At 45.2% G+C, this 19816-nt stretch overlaps 1 protein-coding gene across 1 annotated transcript in view; it reads right to left on the bottom strand.

Moving 5' to 3' along the window:
- LOC311272446 (semaphorin-6D-like) overlaps positions 1 to 19816 on the bottom strand; it is a 125795-nt gene that overhangs the window by 63757 nt on the left and 42222 nt on the right. Inside the window, exon 3 of the mRNA XM_084378855.1 lies at positions 2482 to 2640. The gene's annotated coding sequence lies outside the window, so the exon portion shown is untranslated. The remainder of the gene's footprint in view (positions 1 to 2481; positions 2641 to 19816) is intronic.

Below are 19816 nucleotides of genomic sequence, written 5' to 3'. Positions count from 1 at the left end.
GGAAGAGGAGGAAGAGGAGGAGCAGGAGGAGGAGCAGGAGGAGGAAGAGGAGGAAGAGGAGGAGGAGGAGGAGCAGGAAGAGGAGGAGGAGGAGCAGGAGGAGGAGGAAGAAGATGAAGAGGAGGAGGGTGATGGAGAAGAAGAAGAACACACTGTTTCACCTGATCCCACCATTGAACGAGTCAACACAGCAGCACCAGACTCCCTTTACAAAAGTGTCAGTTTAGTGAGTTGTTGAGCTGGAGACACTTTATAAACTGAGTGAAACTCTGTCTCTGACTGATTCTGACTGATTTGCTCCTTCTTGTGAATTCAGCAGATGTTCTCCATGAACGTCTTCCTGTCTTTGTGTGATGACCCGGGAGGTCGTGCTGCAGTAGTCGACTGACGGATGATAGTTGGTGGTTTCGTGTCTTCTTGTGGTTTTAAACTGATGAAAGTTGAGTTAAATTCGACACAGTTCAACGTGTTGATGGTCAGTGAAGTCTGGCTCGCAGCAGATGCAGTGGGCAGTAAAGGGTTGAACATGTTCAGGTTAATGTCTTCACTCCCTCACAGAGCTGTAGTATTGATTAGTCCTGCAGTAAATGTGTGATCGATCACACTCCGTCCTCTCCGTCAGTCAGGAGGACGACAGTGGATCAGATTTATGATCAAATCTGAATATCAGCCTTTTGTATAAATCAGCGTAAAGCTCCACAGAGACCCGACGTGAAGTGAACTTCCTGTTTGACGGATTAGTCCCGCCGGATAAATGACAGATTGTCCCGGTCGGCAGGGAGATCATGTTCAGGCGGCAGACAACACGCAACGAGGAGGAGAACAGGATGTTTCAATTATCTAAATGAATCGGGGCTGAGTGATGGGGATCACATCCAGCTCCTCAATTTGTTCAATCTGACGATCTAAATCAGTTTTATCTGCTCAGGGAAAGAAAATCCAGATTGTTTTTGAGCTTTTTCTGCTCATGAAACAGACTGAGAGTCTGAAGGAAGTGGGTGAAGACTCAGACACAGAGATGATGATGACAGGAGAGAGGTTTGGGTTTGACTGACAGGCGGATCAGGGGGAAACCAAACGAGATCGTCACGACACAAACAAAAAAGACACGAAGAAGAAGGAAACTGTCTGAACAAGAGCTCAAAGGAGGAGGAGGAGGAGGAGGAGGAGCAGGAGGAAGAGGAGCAGGAAGAGGAAGAGGAGGAGGAGGAGGATGAGGAAGAGGAGGAGGAAGAGGAAGCGGAGGAGGAGGAGGAAGATGAACAGGAGGAGGAGGAGGAGGAAGAGGAGGAGGAGCAGGAAGAGGAGGAGGAGCAGGAAGAGGAGGAGGAGGAGGAGGAGGAGCAGGAAGAGGAGGAAGAGGAGTAGGAAGAGGAAGAGGAGGAAGAGGAGTAGGAGGAGGAGGAGGGATGATCAGAGAGATAGATGGATGAAGCATGAAAAGCAGCATCACTCCTCTTCCTCTGCTCTGCTCTTCATCCATTTGTTCCTCACATCAAACTTTTCCTCCTTCCTGTCTGTAGATTCGCAGCTGACTGAGTATTTCCTCCTTTATTTCCTCCTTTCCTACTTTACTTTCCTTCTTCCTCTCTCCTGTCCTTTATTTATATTGTTTCTTCCTTGTCTTATTTGTTTATTTTCCTTCTTTCTTCTCCAGATCGTCTTCCCTTCCTTCCTTCCTTCTTTCCTTCTTTCCTTCTTTCCTTCCTTCCTTCCTTCCTTCCTTCTTTGCTTCCTTCCTTCTTTCCTCCCTCTCTCTCTCCATCTTTTCTCCCTTTTGTCTTTTCTTTGCGTTCTTGTCTTTCTCCTCAAAGGTCACCGACCGTCTTAGCTCAGTGATATCCCGTCCTCTGGTTACCATGGTAACTGTCTGACATTTCTGCTCAGTGATGGACAAACTGGACTCAGGTCTGTCTGACTACAGTCATCAACACGACGTCCAGATGTTTGTCTCACACACACACACACACACGCACACACACGCACACACACACACACACACACACGAATAGAGCAGATGTTTATTTGTATGCAGCTTATTTTTTTTTTGATTGAGTTAATGTTCAATCAGAGAAACAACAGCTGCAGCTGCTTCAATCATCTCAATACATCATCATCATCATTATTATTATTATTGTTATTATTATTATTATTATTATTATTATTATTATTGTTGTTGTTGTTATTATTATTATTATTCCAGTTGTTTCGTTTCATCCATAAACTTGGAGATGTTCCTGAGAGCAGGTGCGCAGGACGATCAGCACGTCGTCTTAAACCTTTTTATATTCAGATCGAGTCTTTCCACCCGACGTCGACCTGTTGTTCTTATATCTGATCTCGTCTGACTTCCTGATGACTCAACAGAATCATTCAAATCTTAATGTCGTACATCTGAAAACGTCCAGTTCAACCTGACGTCGTGTTTTACTGTTTGAAAAATCTCCACACATTAATCTCTGACGTGTTACAGACACTTACAGTCTCTGAATCTGCTGTGAGGGACAGGTGACGGACAGGTGACGGACAGGTGAGGCCTCCAGCTGCTCAGGTGACGGTCAGTACAGGACAGGAAGTGCTCACTGCGCTCCAGGAAGTAAACAGGAAGTCAGGAGGCGGGGGTGGACCCCCTCAGACGTCCTGGAACAACACAAAAAAACAAAGATTTAACACAACGACTCTGAACGTTTGGACGCCTCGAGGAGACGTGATGGAGTTTGTGCTTCATGTTCTGATTTCAGTTTATTGATTATCTGTGTAAAGTTCTGACTGAGTTGACTCAATGTAAAGAATTTATTCTTTTCACTCCAAGAACAACTTTTTGACGGCGGAGCAAGTGCAGCAACTTTAAGAGTCGACTCGACTCGAGTCTGACTGATGTTCGGGGGACTGAACTGAAACAGAGAGCGAGTTGATTCTGAGGAGAAAACATTTATCTAAATGCAAATAACTCAATAATTCTCTTAAACGAGTGGCTGACGAACCTCTGACATCATCAGGATGCACCAATGAGATTAAGAGCTGCCTCACAGGTGAAGCTGAGACTCTTCTAACTAGATCTGTTCGCTCGGAGGTTTGGACCTCGACTCTCAGGAGGATTCATCTCCTCTGAGATCTAATCAGCTCAGACAGAGGAGGAGGAGACAGAGGAGGAGACAGAGGAGGACACAGAGGAGGAGGAGACAGAGGAGGAGGAGACAGAGAAGGAGACAGAGGAGGAGACAGAGGAGGACACAGAGGAGGAGACAGAGGAGGAGGAGACAGAGGAGGACACAGAGGAGGAGACAGAGGAGGAGACAGAGGAGGAGGAGACAGAGGAGGAGACAGAGGAGGAGACAGAGGAGGAGGAGACAGAGGAGGACACAGAGGAGGAGGAGACAGAGAAGGAGACAGAGGAGGAGACAGAGGAGGAGGAGACAGAGGAGGAGGAGGAGACAGAGGAGGAGACAGAGGAGGAGACAGTCTCCTCCTCCTCCTCTGCTCTGTTTGAATTAAATCGCCTCGTTAGCGAAGCCGACCCGAGCGAGGCGGCAGCAGGAAGTTTGCACGAGTTCACCTTTCACAACACTAATGGCTGCCATTAAGACGAGCAGCGTCCAATTAGAGGAGACCTCCCCTAACGAGGTCAAACAGCTGAGGATCATGGGAGAATGTAGAGCAGAATGGAGGAGGAATCGGTTTAAATAATCAATAACCACAGACTGACACATCCACATTAGAGGAATAATATATAAATATAACAGGATGATGCTGCAGAAGTCCTGATACTAAACTGTCCAATCACATCACTGAACACTCCAAAACTCAGACTTCAGTTCCTGTCGATCAGTTATGGATCGATGCTGCAGAACATCTGATCAGGACGGTGGAGACATCAGTGTGATCCTGAGACGGAGGAGCAGAAGTCTGATTGATCTCGTTTGTCTGACTGATCAACTGACTGATTGTTAGATTAAAGGAACATTACGCAGCATCAGACCAAACACAACTCTGTGCATCACTTCAACAATCAATCTCACTGCTGGTGTGGAGACCAAAGGTGTGATGTCATCTGATTAACCCGCCATCCGGTCCATCCATCGTCACCGTGGCAACACGGAGGCCGGTTAACGAGCTGCGTCCTCGTTAGCTGCGGTCGTCCTCCGTCTGTGATGATGGACTCTCTTCTTCTTCTCTCTTTTCATTTATTTCTTTTCTTCACATCGATTCTTCTTCTCCTTCCTTCATGAAAAGTCGACCGCAGCCTCGTTACTCTTCTAATAAACCCTCTCGCTCTTCTTCTCTGGTTTTACAGCTCGTCCACCTCTGGCTGTCTGTCACTGTGTCTCCTCGTCCTCTCAGTGTCCTCACAGAGCAGAACAGAACAGACGGTCGAGACACATTTCATTGTTTCCTTTTACGTAAAAACACCTGATTGATTTATTTGTTTTATCGTCTTCTTGTCCTGAACTGTCTCTGCTCGGAGTTAAAGTCCAGATGTTTGTGGACAGTCGTCGTCCTGTTCTTCTCTAAAGAGACTAAAAACTTCTTCTCAGTATTTAAAACCACAAACTCGTCCACAAGAACGAACCTCAGACTGAAGTTATATGAGGTGGAGGAGGAGACGGAGGCTGGACGTGTCTCGTGTCTCCGTCACTTTCTAATCAACTCTAATCGATCGATCGCGTCTTCCTGTTTATGTCGATGTCGTCTCTTTTAATTAACGAGATCGTCTTCCTCTCTTTCATTACTCTAAACTCGTCTTCATCTCGTCTCATCGCTCTCTGTCTCATTAAGTCGTCCCGCTAATGAACATGCTGGAATTCACATCGTCCGTCCATCTGTCTCCGTCCTCCATCTGTCTTCGTCTCCTGGGGCCTCACCTCATCACAGCGTCATCACTTTGTCTTCTTTAATCAGTTGGTCTCAAGCTTTGATCGCATTAAATGTTTCCACACTGAAACTCTTTTATATTAATATGAAATACAACATCTCTGTTCCAGCTGACCGGGTTTTTACCTCACGCTCAGTGTGTCATCGCTGGTTTCAGACCGACACAGATTTTCATTTTCACGTCCAGCGTCCACGTTGAGGAAATATCCAACGTACCTGCGCCCACCTGGCTCACAGCGAGCTGTGGTCAGGTGCACTGATGGAGGATTGATATCTCGAGGCAGCAGAAAGCGACAAAATCTGGTCTGAAGACAAACCGTCTGATTAAAGAGCACGTTTTTATTATTCCTTTATCGTGTTGTGAAGCACTTTTGTGCATGTTAAGTGAGTGTGTCCTCAGATCCGTCCTGATCGTCTCTGTGTCATTTCAGAGTAAAAACCTCCTTCAGCCTGTTTGACATCTCGTCTCGATGGCGTCCCGTCAGACAGACGAACGTCCTCATCAAAGAACAGCAGCAGCGTAGAAATCACAAGAGAACCATAAACACAGAGACACGTTAACAGGAAGCAACCAGACCGGATCGCTCTGAACACCACCACGCCATGACCTCACCTGACCTCACCTGACCTCACCTCACCTCACCTGACCTCACCTCACCTGACCTCTATTCATTTCTCCATTTTCCCTCCAACTGGACTTTTTCCACTTCCTGTCACAGACAAACACTGAACTGTCGTGTCGGTGAGTCGGAGGACAGAAACAGAAACAGAAGAAGAAGAAGAAGAAGAAGAAGAAGTTTGTTGGAGGTCACAGACGCAGACAAACTGCTGCCAACAACAGCGACTTAATTGCTGCTTCCCTCTGAGGCCTGGAGGTCAGAGGTCAACACACACACACACACACACACACACACACACACACACACACACACACACACACACACACACAATCGAGGTCGGCGCTCCTCTGTAGCGTCGGGTCAAGGGTTCGAGGTCACAGAGGTCAAATGATTCAGCGGCTTACCGCCATCAGAGGAGGAGGAGCCACGTGATTGGACAACAGTCTCTGACATGGCTGCATTCTGATTGGTGGAGGGAGTAAAGGAGCCGTTCACAGTTCACCTCCTCTGACTGACTGACAGATGGACTGTGGGGGACACAGAGTGATGCATGCTGGGAGAAGATTGTAGGCAGATTTTTAACCTGGTTCATATTTTTTTAATAAAATGAGACATTTAAAATCTGTTTGTTTTTCTTTGGGATCTTCATTATAATTATAAATTCATTTTGAATAATGTGTCGTTAAAACAACGTAATGATTTGGTCCCATCGAGAAAACATGTATTGATTCCTCCGTGGTGAGAAATTCAGTCTGACACAGCAAATAACAGAGAGCAGCAGCGTGACGGCGGGAAGGTAGAAAGAAAAATAAAATAAAACAGAAATATACTCAGATTAATGAGAGGAAATAGAAGAGAAATGCTACAAACACTCGATGGATCTGTGTAGGTACAGTACACCTGTGACCTTTGACCTCAGACCTCCAAACTCTGATCAGTTCATTGATTTTATTATTTAATGTTCTGTAGAACCTGAAGCCTGAAACACTGCAGCAGTTACAGACACAGATCATCTGCAGCGTCCGTCCGTCCGTCAGCTTTAAAATATAGAAAACTCACCAAAAACATGAAGAACAGAACAAACACAAACTCTACAAAAGAACACGACGAGTCCACGTCAACGAGAACAAACGTCTCTGAACGTCTCTGAACGTCCGTGAACATCTGTGAACATCTGTGAACGTCTCTGAACGTCCGTGAACGTCTCTGAATGTCTGTGAACGTCTCTGAACGTCCGTGAACGTCCGTGAACGTCTCTGAACGTCCGTGAACGTCTCTGTGAACGTCTCTGTGAACGTCTCTGAACGTCCGTGAACGTCTCTGTGAACGTCTCTGTGAACGTCTGTGAACGTCTCTGAACATCTCTGAACGTCTCTGTGAACGTCTCTGAACGTCCGTGAACGTCTGTGAACGTCCGTGAACGTCTCTGAACGTCCGTGAACGTCTCTGTGAACGTCTCTGTGAACGTCTCTGAACGTCCGTGAACGTCTCTGTGAACGTCTCTGTGAACGTCTGTGAACGTCTCTGAACATCTCTGAACGTCTCTGAACGTCTGTGAACGTCTGTGAACGTCTGTGTACGTCTGTGAACGCTCCCTGTGTGGAAACAGAATCATGTTTGTTGAAAACAGTCAGACAGTTTCTCCTCAGCGAGCTCTCAGCTGATGATAACAGTGACTAACTGCGAACAGCTCGGCCGCGGCTCCTTTCAAATCTCTGCTAAAGCCTCTGATTTGATCCGTTTCCAGCAGGACTGAGCCGGAGCAGCGCCGCGGCGTCGCCTCCATCTGTCCCTCTTTCTTCTCTTCTGACAGCGCCGACGAAAAGTCAGCTGATCTGTCGGCGAGGGAGCGACGTCACCTGAACGTGATCGATCGGCACATAACGAGTTCATCTTAAAGAGAAGCGTGACAGAAAAGTGCAGCCGGGTTTAAAGTTCTGGATAAACTAAGGAGGAGGTGTTAACTGAATGTTTAAGCAGGTAGCTCGTTTGTGATTTTAGAAATAAAAGCTGAAACAAACAATTCCAATCAGAGGTTACTCGTTGTCATGGAGACTGAGCCATTGATTCATTAATTCAGAGATTTTAATTAACTTAATCCATCCAAACAGCTGATAATCAGTGTGAGGTCAGTGTTTGTTTTTCATCTGACTCTGCAGGAAGTGACAGAACACATGAAACTATCATCGATTGATTGATTAGTTCATCCACAGACATTTATACAAACTGACGCTCTCCTGTTTCTGAGCTGTTCATCAGAGAGACTCGGCACTTTGACGCGTCACGTTGGGCTTCAGGAGGTCGTAACCAGTATTTTCTGACCTTTAATTAATGAAATGATGAATTAATTAATCAAGACGATAATCTGCAGCTCAGCTCAGCTCAGCTCAGCTCAGCTCAGCGTGGTTACAGAAGACGAGTCGACGTTCAGCGTTAAAATACTCTTTAATGTTCTGGTATTAAATTAAATTCTGATTGTTTATTTTATTCATAAATCACTAATGAGTTTCTGTTGGAACACCACAGAAGAAGAAGTTCTGTCACCTCACAAGAGAAGAAGAAGAGGAGGAGGAGGAGGAGCTGTGCCTCCGGTGGACGCTGGCAGGACTTCAGACTGCTGGTCTGAGAGGAAACGGAGGATTGGAGCTGACAGGATTACACTGGATTCATACACAGCAGATTATCTGAGTGTGTGTGTGCGTGTGTGTGTGTGTGTGTGTGTGTGTGTGTGTGTGTGAGTGTGTGTGTGTGTGTGTGTGCACAGGGATTGTGGTTTATAAGAGCTCAGAATTGGCAGTATGCAGACAGTGTGTGTGTGTGTGTGGGATCATGTGTGTGACTGTGCACTTCAGCGTCCTGTGTGTGTGTGTGTGTGTGTGTGTGTGTGTGTGTGTGTGTGTGTGTGTTCTCGTTGGATTGTAGAGTTCAGCTCAAACTGACGACATAAACATTTAAACCTCCTCACAGATTTTTAGTTTCATGTTTCAAACTGCAGCTTCTGTAGTTTTTATGAAACAAACAGGAAGTTGTGACTTTTGTTGGGGACTATTTTCTGCGGCGGATGAATCCACGTTTGCTGCTCACTGTTGGTTTTCTTCAGCACATGTTGACATGTTTACGATAACAAAAATACAGATTATCAACAGACTGAGCATCACACTGACAGTTAGCATTGTTAGCATGCTAACAAAGTCATTAACCTGCCAGTTATTTTCTGCAACATATTAAGCTGCTAATGTTTGTTAGCACGCCGATGATGAAAATATTGGCACGATATTATAAACAGTCAGGAGGAAGCTGTGCGTCTGTGGGGGACTATTTTCAGTGGCGGATGAATCCACAACACTGGAGCTCTCAGCACAGAGGGAGAGGAGATATCAGAGTGACACACACAGAACTTGTTTGATCAATTATTATACGTGTATTTCTTTACACTTCATTTCAAAAAAGAAGTTGATGACTTTCTGATTAAATGATGCCTTTTGATCTTTTTCTGTCGTTCTCAAAATATTAGCACATTTTTAAGAGGACTTCACTCGTGTAAAAGACTGTTTTCTCAAAGTAAAAAAAAAATACATTAATATTACAGATTAATCTTAAATCAAAATATTTAAACTTTACTTTAACTTTAATATTCACTCTTCTAATGAAACTCAATTTTTCTTGTGACTTTTAAACTTTTCACTGTGAAAGCAGCTTATTACGACTCATATTCCAGTTTCTTGTTGGGTGGTGACCTCTAGTGGCCATACTGATGATTACGGCAACAAAGACGGTCGTGAAAATTTATATTTTTTTACTTTGTCTCTCAATTTGATTGTAGAATTGTAACATTCAGACGTTTCCCCTTCAAAAGCTATTAATCCTTTCTTTTGTTTGACCTTTTATTCTTTGTGCTCATCAGGATATAACAAGTTAATTTAAACCGTCAGTCAAAACTGATTAGACGCTTCAGAAGGAAGAAAAAAAAGACTTGAACTTTTCTGACCCTTTAAAACTAATGAGACACACACACACACACACACACACACACACACACACACACACACACACATACACACACACACTCATTTCATCCTCCTTCAGCTCCTGGGATGCAGGTTTCCATGGAGACGTGTGCCTCCCCCCCCCCCAGCCAATTACATCTCCCCAGGATGTTCAGAGATGACCAATGGGAGATGAGCTTCAAGTTATTTTTAACCTCCTTGTGAGGAGACGGACGGGCGGAGACGACGCCGGGTGGACGCCGGGGAGCCGGTGTCCGCTGGAAGTTAGCGAACAACAGGTGACACTTCTTCTTCTTGTTCCTCCTGAGACTGCTGTCGTACCAGAACCGCCCCAGAACCTTAGAAAAACTAATCTGGACCCTCAAACAGCAGCTGTGAAGAAAACCAGAGAAATCTCCACTTCTGGAGACCTTAGGACTGTCTGCAGCCATGGTAACAGGTTTAAAGTTTACCATGCTCCTCGTCTTAGTGTAGCCTGTTAGCATGCTAACATGAGCTAACTCTCTGTAAACCCAGAGTCCAGCTGAGTCTGATGTGATGTCAGTTCTACAGGTATCCGGCCACAAACCAAAGTATTGGACTCATGTTGACCTGTTGATGGCGCTAGATGACCAGTTGGAGGACGACGACAGTCATCACAGCTCATCCTGAGTCTTCATCACATCACGTGATGAGCTGGAGGAAATCAGAGGCTGGATCTGAAAGTGTGTTTTCGTCAGACTGCAGTGAAACCTTTGGTGACAGCAGCAGCGTGCAGATCAGCTCAGGTTCCCTCACACATCGCCGGGCTGAACGAGCCTGCTTGTATCCTATCATCCTAAATAACGGGCTGACAGCAGGTCCGGGTGATTTTCACAGCGCTCAAGTGGCCAATTTTCCCCCCGTCGGCCGTCCTGCAGCTCCCAGACGGGCCGAGCGAATCTGAAATACACCGAAGCAAAGCTGCAGAAACGCTGCTCTGTCAGACGTTTCACAGCCCGGAGACCCGACTCTGCTGCTGTCGACCCGAGGAAACACCTGAGAGCTTCAACTGTGTGAGCAGGAAGCTGCTCTGAGCCCTGAAGAGGAAACATGATTCGTGCTGTACGATGAATCACACCGAGAGGGAGGTGAAAACTAGATTCACACAATAAATGTAATGAGTTCACATCATCCCATTCCCAGAGAGAGGTTTCTTCACAATACACTCAGCTTAAACTAGCGTAAACTTAAACTAAATCCTAACCCAGATAAAACTACATCTACATAAACTGGGTTTAAAGTCAGGATCAACTAGGCAAAAATAGCTAAATCAAACTGAAACCGATGATAAATGTTAACAAACTAAACCCAGACTACACACAAATCTAGACTACAACCCAGATTAATCCAAGATTAACCAGGGCAAATCTAATCCCTGTCTTAACTCAAGTTAAACCTTAGCTAAACATGAGCTAAACCTTAACTAAGCTAAACCTGAGTTAAACCTGACGTAAACCTGAACTACACCTGAGCTAAACCTGAGCTAAATCAAAAACTAAACCTGAGCTGAGCCCCGGACATCAGAGATCTGATATTACCAGACGACCAACACAGCAGATATCAGCAAAAACTGGCCAACAGGATGTGCACTGCTAACAATCTGTACACATCACACACACACACACACACACACACACACACACACACACACACACACACACACACACACACACACACACACACACACACACACACACACACACACACACACACACACACACACACACACCTTCACAGCGTGACATTTCCTGCGGGGCGACATCTCTCAGACTAACAAGCTGAGGGAACAGCAGCGCTAACAAAGGCAGATCGGCTGATGACAACACTGAATGTCACCGTGTGTGTGTGTGTGTGTGTGTCTGTGTGTGTGTCTGTGTCTGTGTGTGTGTGTCTGTTGACCACTGTGTGAGTCACTCAGCTGTTTGGAGAAAATGACTTTTTGCTCATTTGCTGGAGAGTCATTGTGTTTTCAGCAGCTCCTCTGAATGTTGCTCAAATACTCTGCGCTCTCTTCGACTCGCAGCCTTTTCATTCAAACAAACAGCAGAGAAACCAGCGAGGACGCTCGTTATTCTGCCGCCTTCACACTAATCTAATAGATCCACGAGAGTCTGAGAGGACTCCGATAATCAATCACCACAAAAGCTGAATGACTTCAAACAGAAGCCGCTCCACTTTCAGACAGTCGTACAAACAGATGACGGTGACTCGATGAGCTCGTCCTCTGTGGTCACCGCAGAGACAGGACGTGATGTAATCACATCTTTTATGATGCTGTAGATGTAGAAGCTGAACGGAGCCATTGTTGTCTCACTAAAGCAAACAGGTGTTTATTTCCACCTCCATCAGTTACAGATCAACATAGACGAGAGCAGCCACACGTCAGTCCTGTCCACAGAAGAGGCCACGCCCCTTTTTAAGTGCCAAATTGAGAAAGCCCATAGCACCACGCCTGAGCCGGCTGTGTTGCATTTTACACATAAATCAAAAAGGAAACCACAGTTCATGATTTGAGCTCAAACTCAGTGTGAAGCTCCGTAAAGCTGCGACACATCGTTTTCACATTCGTGCTGTTCTGAAGATATCCAACATGGCCGCTGAAGTCAATGTAAACATGTAGATTTATTCTACAGAGCAGAGATCACGGTAACGACACTGAGCAGCATCCTCTATCTGTACACACACACACACACACACACACACACACACACACACACACACACACACACACACACACTCCCTCTGGTCAAATTGACTGCAGTCCAGAGCAGCCGAGCGAACAGCCGAGAACACATCAGATCTGAGCTCCATTAATTTGTCCTTCCGATAATGTCGGACACACCGCCGCCGCTTAAATACTCAACACACACCCACTGTGTGCGTGTGTGTGTGTGTGTTGTCTGCACAAACACACACACAAAAAAACACCAGCTCACACCAAGTCACAAACACAATAAAGGCCTCACATGGGCAGAAACGTAGACACGAAGCAGGAATAATAAACTGCCTGCCAAACTGTCACTACACGCACACACACACACACACACACACACACACGCACACACGCACAGTGTATTATCTGCAGCTCTTGGTGCAGACACAGTTGAACTGGTGATTGACTTCCTGCTCGTCAGCTTTAATTAGGTGTGTTGTGATTCTGATGATTAATTGAGAGTTAAATTTTAGTTATTGAGTTATTTAATAAGTTAGAAGTTATTTAAGTTTTTCTTCTCTCCACCAACACCGACAACCTCAGTGTTGACACAGCTAGCTTAGCGTTAGCCTGCAGCGTCACTGTGTGAAACTCTGACAGCGGCGGACATGTTGGTTATTTTCTTCTTCAGAGATCCTGTATTGATCTGTTTGTGAAGAGGGCTCACTCTGGACAGATTAGAGAAACTGAACTTCTGTCTTTTGTTGTTCCCTGTTGAATCACCGGAGGCTGTTTGTTGTTTTATTTCTGGTGAATATCATTTGATCAAACTTTCAGGTGGAGCTACATGAAAACGCCCAGAATCCTCAGCACAGACCAAACAACAACAACAACGACAACAACGACAACAACGACGACCAGCAGCAGCTTAACTCTGCTGCTCCAGTCCCGACCTGCCTGCTCCACCTCCATCATCATCGCTCCATCTCTCCTTCATCACTTCATCTCTGTATCAGCCCGTTCTGCTTCGCTGAGCAGACGCTCGTCCACTGAACTGTCTGATCCCCCTGCTGAGCATGCTGGGATACTGAGGCTGCCGTGGCAACCAGGAGATAGAAGGGAAAAGTCGAGAGGAGCCAATGAGGAAGGTGAAAGATTAGAATATATGAAGGAACAGAGGAGGAGGAGGAGGATAAAGGATGAAGGATGAAGGGATGAGACAGAGATGAGACGGCGACACTCAGTCTAAACCTGCAGTAAATCAGATTTACAGAGATCTGAACACACAGCAGGACACACACACACACACACACACACACGCACACTCACACGCACGCACGCACACACACACACACACACACACACACACACACACACACACACACACACACACACACACACACACACACACACACACACACACACACACACACACACACGGGGGTCCTCTCCCGTTGGTTAATCCGCTCTCAGTCTCCTCTCTGGGATTAAAGCGTCTCATTAGATCATGAGGAACATTCAGACACCTCACCTGCACACACACACACACACACACACACACACACACACACACACACACGTCTCACAGTGAGCTGCAGGTTTCAGTTATTGTTGTTAATAACTGACTGACGTGGTCGAACATTAGAGGGTTTGTCCGCACAGAGCTGCGACTCTGAGTAACAGAAACATACAAACCATCAACGAAGCCCAAAACTGAGACCCTGAACTCTGATGGTCCTAAATGTAAGAGCACAAATCTGACAGAAGACCTGAAGTAAGAAATTACCTTTATTTCATCCATTGCTGACCTTTAGCTCGCCATGCTACGCTACTTATCGCCTCCACTTGGCAGCACGTCTGCTCACGACACATGAAACCAAAGACACAAAGGACAAACCAGCAGCGGCAGACAGACGAGTCTTTATCAAAGATTATTTCAGAATAACCAAACCAGCTCCAGATCAAACCTTAAAGAACGAAGCGTCCTCCAGAAACCACAGTGAGAGCCACAGAGAGGACGAAGATGTCTTCAGGCTGTCAGCAACATTTTACTGATCAATCAGACTGATGGGAACTAATGATCAATCAACAGCTCAGCACAGAAACACTTCACACCAACTCCAGATGGTCTCCTTTACGTCTCGTAAGTTCATTTAAATCAACTTTGAAACGTGTTTTAATTCATTTGATTTAAATCAGAAAACATAAATATGTTTAATTTGGAGATGACTCTTGAGCCCCGTGATGCAACAGTGCGACTTTAATTTAAAGAAATCCATCAGAAAAAAATCTGTTTCATGTATTATTATGATTTATTACTATAATTAGTTACAATGACTCTTTCTCATGATTCACAAAATATTATGTCTTTAAAGAGGTTAAATGACAACAATATGATATGTTATGATCAATTTTCACTGCAGATGAACAAACACTGTGAACGTGTTGTCTGCAGGTTGTACACAGCCAGTAGAGACATGCCTGAAAGCTGCTGTGTTGCATTTATCACCTCAAACAATATCATTTTATAATATTTATTTACTTCCTCAAAGAATGAAGGACAGTAAGAGGAGACATCTGTAGCTTCAGGTCGTCCACTGTGAGACCCAGTCAGTCAATACGTGTCTGTCTGTGTCAGACACCTCATCACAGGTTAGTTAATGATGTCACTGAGTGAATGACGTGAGCTGATTGTGTCTGTAGATCGAAGTGAATCAAAAAAGAGTCTTTGTAAAGTTGTAACTACAGTTTTTACTGTGAAAAAATAAGGCCTGACCTTAAAACAGCTGCTTTTAGAATGGAGTTTGGTTTAGCAGTGAGTCCAGTGGACAGAGCTCCAGGAGCAGAGGCTGTGTTAATGTTTATAACACATAAACTGAGCTCACCTGTCTTCTAGTAATGAAGCTGTAAACAGCAGAAAGAAACGTTGGAAGTGGAGCTAAACCGACCTGGTTTCACCTCCTCTCAGCGCCGAGTCAACGGTCGAGTCATTAAACACAGACGGTGTCAGAACAGAGCCCTGACACTCTGGACAGTTCTGTATCAAACCAACAAAATAAATGTTCCTGTGACGAGTTAGCACAAACTGACGGGTTCATCTGTGAGGTGATCTGTGCTGATCAAACACCACAAGCAGAGACATGAATCAGATCAGAAGCCAGCTGATGTATTTTAAGTCAAACGTTCATGTTAAAGAATCCAATCTGAGGCTGACAAAGACCCCGAACACCTGAGCCTCGGAGCAGCCGAGACAGTCTGGAGGAACAGTTGATCATTTCTTGCTGTTCAACCAGAAAACAGACTTCTTTTGGCTCGTTGCGTCCCAGCGGCGTCTGAGGCGAGGACGCAGTAAAGCCTCCCACCTGTGTGTGCTGTCTGCTGGCTCGCCGCTCTGGGTTCTGTTCAGACAAGTTAACCTGGGAATTCCTCCATCTCGGCGCGGGTACAGCTCACCATCTGGCAGATTAGCTGTTAAAACTCAGTGGAGGGGAGTTAAGCGGCGCTGGCAGCCTCACCGCTGTCAGACTTTACATTTTGGACGAGCGAGGACAAAGACGGGAAGTTTTTTCATTCGCTCCCAAAAGTAGATTTTTCTAGAAGCTTTGAGACGATTTAATCAGGTCAGAAGATGCAGCGGCCATTTTTACACCATTCAACAATCAGACAGTGAACTTCATCTGACCTCCAGAACCAGAACTCAGTCCATCTTTAATCAGTCTGGACCACATCAAACCACAAGCTGACCTGCAGGTCAGGAGATGTCTCGAGGTTCAACATGAGCCCACATGAGCCCGATACAGAGACGATGACAGGTTTTCATTGAACTCACCTGATGAGGAGGGACGGTCGAGAGAGGACGACACATGGAAGAGAAAAGAGAGAGAGAGTGATTAGTTCACACTGCAGCTCAAACATTTAGTCAGAGTGACCCAGTCGAGATCCAAATGGACTCAAAAACCAACATGAAGCCGTCCTTCAAAGGTGTGTTCATACTGAACACGAGGTGAAAGTTTCACTTCAGTCTGAACACACGAAGATATGAATCACTCACAAACATGTCACAGAAAGTAGGAACATTAAACACCTCACGTCACCTTCAAGGTCTGTCAGATATCAGACAGATTAAAACAGATATCACCATGAAACTTCCCAAATGTATTACTGACAGTAAAATAATCATTTCTTGTATTACATGTTTTATAACGTATGATCTAATTAGCAGAAATGTCCAGAACAGAAACCTGAGCTCAGATAAACACCTGAACATTTTAGACATTTAGTCTGAACAAAGACTTGTTATTGAAGCAAAAAAGACCAAAAGAAAAAATGCTGTTTTCACCTGAAGAGTCGTCATTTAAACTCACTTTTAACTGGCACACTGATTCAGCCGACTCAACTTGTGAGGAAAGATGATTTCGGACGACGCCGACCGACCTAAAACTCATCAGTATGGGAATGAGACTGGTTGGCTGACTGATTTCAAATCAAATGAAACCAGTGTACCAGCTAAAAATGGGTTTAAGTGGAGACTTTGTTCAGATCTGGCTCCAGCACCGAGCAGGGCTAGCTGTGTGGCTAACGTCGGCGCTAGCATCTACGCAACATTGATCAAGTTGCAGGACATCACCAAATACTTCCATGTGGTGGCGGCTCTGGATGACCCGACAACGGCCCGGGCTGTGGGGCTGCTGGAGGCTACGGAGAAGTACGACACACTCAACATAATCTTGTTTAAACTATGTATCAGAAAACATGTAATACAAGATATAATTCATTTACTGTCAGTGATACATTTGGGAGGATTCGTGGTGATTTTAATCTTCATCATTTTCAGCCAGAAAATGGAAAATGGAAGTCTTTTCTCAGACTCTGAGTCTTTCTGTTTTTGGTTTCTACATTCACAGCCTGATTTAGGGAACATTTGATTCATAAAAACATGGAGAAAATGTTTGTTTTCATGCCTGTTGAGTGATAAAAATAAATATCCAACGTTCCCTCTGTGAAAACATTTGACTCTAAAATGTCGACAACATTAAACAAGAAGTCTGAACAAGACTTCAGTCAATGTTCACATTTCGGGTGGTGTTTTTTAATGATTTGCCTAAATTATGAATATATTACTAAAAGTATGATGTCTGATGACGCTGCCCTGAGGGACACCACGAGTTCTGGATTTGGTAGTAACTGTACCTCAGATAGTAAGAAAAATGAGAGTTTGTACAAGAAAGTGTGGTTAAAACACATAAACACAGAACATAAGAAATGAATCACAGAGTGACCTACAATCAGACGGAGGTAACGACTGTAACCCCCCTCAGGACCAATTAGCTGTAAGAATCTAAGAATAGAGAAGAAGTCATCTGGAGTCATCCGGGTCGTGAGCAGCAGTTCTTCTTCACATCGAGGTCCGAGGGGACGATTACATCATTACAGGACGGATCGGACTGTAAGAGTTAAAACTGTCAGAGAGCAGTTCCTCCTCCAACACCTGAGAGCTCACAGAGCAGTTCATCCTCCAACACCTGGAGAGCTCACAGAGCAGTTCATCCTCCAACACCTGAGAGCTCACAGAGCAGTTCATCCTCCAAACACCTGAGAGCTCACAGAGCAGTTCATCCTCCAACACCTGAGAGCTCACAGAGCAGTTCATCCTCCAACACCTGAGAGCTCACAGAGCAGTTCATCCTCCAACACCTGAGAGCTCACAGAGCAGTTCATCCTCAAACACCTGAGAGCTCACAGAGCAGTTCATCCTCCAAATACCTGAGAGCTCACAGAGCAGTGCTGCTGCTGTTAGTGACGAAAACAGGTCGACACACCGACACAGTTACAGTGTGAACAGAGGAGAGACGGGCAGAGAGAGAGAGACAGTTATCAGGTCTGACTGACAGCTCAATGTTTGGAAATAATTTCAGTTTGGACGATTTTAGAGAGAGAGGATGGATCCACACACACACACACACACACACACACACACACACACACACACACACACACACACACACAGAGTTTAAATGTATGCAGCTGGTGCTTCTGCCGCCTGTCAGAGCTGAATGTTTCTCTGACAGCTACAACACTGAAACACTGTGATACAGCAGCCATGACCGACAGAGTGTGTGTGTGTGTGTGTGTGTGTGTGTGTGTGTGTGTGTGCATGTGTGTCAGTCCCAAAAACACGCACACACTTTGCAGATATGGAAAAACCGAGAAAACAGTGTGTGTACAAGCATCACAGAAATGTAACAAATATGTGCAGTTTGTCATCATGCTAATGTCTGAACATGTTTAAACTCCATCTCCCAGAATGCATTCCTCTTTTGTTCTCCTCTTTGTTGGATTAAACAGTCTCTACAGTTACACGTGTGTTTCTAATGATTTGACGAGGGAGCTGCTCTGATGATCCTCTGAACGAGGCCGAGCTGATGATGGAGGGGAACAGACCGGAGAGAGGAGGAATTAAAGGACAGAAACAAAGCTGCGCACCTCCTGACAGATGACGGCTTTTAATCACGCTCGTGTCAAGATCAGTCAACCGCTCTCATCCCACCCACCACTGTATGTGTTCATCACTGAACCAGTTCAGACCCACTGATACCGTCTATCCTGAGTGATCCGATCGCAAATCAACCCGTCCATCACTGAGACAAACAGACTCCATGTTTCTACTCAAAGACAGAAAGAAGTTCATGCAGAACATTTGCTGAATTTACAAGAAGGAACGAATAAGTCAGAGTCTGTCAGAGACAGAGTTTCACTACGTTAGAGAGTTTGTTTTAACTCAACAACTCTTAAATCACTACATTTGTTGAGGGAGTCTGGTGATGTGGTGGTAACTGGTTCAATGGTGTCTCTTTTCCTTCTTCGTCTTCTACAGAGGACGTCAGTTGAGTCGGCGGTCCTTCAGTACGGTCCAGAACACACTGCTGACTGGATCATCACACACACAACAGGACCTTTGTCTTTTTAACTTGGCATTCTGATTATTTTTACAACAATTTCAATATTTTTATGAATGATCAAGGTTTATAGACTTATACCTCATTTCAGCACATATACCAACGTGGGCACTGCTGGTACATTTCTATATAAGTTAAAGATTAGAAAACGCTGACTGAATGTTTGAGACTGTAACGGATCAGAACCGTCCTGTGGTCAGCCACTCTGTCATGTTTTAAAACGACACTCCTGATGTGAGGAGCGTCGCTGTCGATCGAGCTGACTGTGGCGTCGCTCCGCTGATGGAGAACAGGAGCTGGCACTCAGACTCCGTCAGCTTTTACGGCCATTTTCCCATTTTCTGCTCCATCACTGCCAACAGAGAAACCTCAGCGACAGAGCGAGCTGCACTCCTACAGCTCGCTCTCTCTGTTGAGCAGGATTTCACACTCTCATTTCATCTCCACAGATGTTTGTCTCGTTTCCCTCCAAACAACTAAATCCACTCTGCATTTCTGATTGTTGATTTTAGATTCATGGAGTCTTAAAGACGACATGACCGAGTTCAGGTCAGAGGTCATAACGAGGCCATGAGGAGGCTGTTACTGTCTATCTGATGTGACCTGAAGTAACCTCTGACACACACACACACACACACACACACACACACACACACACACAACACACACATCTGTCACAGCTCATTC

This window comes from Pagrus pagrus, assembly GCF_965226575.1.
Source record: "Pagrus pagrus genome assembly, chromosome: 17".
Taxonomy (NCBI): domain Eukaryota; kingdom Metazoa; phylum Chordata; class Actinopteri; order Spariformes; family Sparidae; genus Pagrus; species Pagrus pagrus.
The sequence above is the reverse complement of the archived record's forward strand: the minus strand, read 5'-3'. Positions and strand labels throughout refer to the sequence as shown.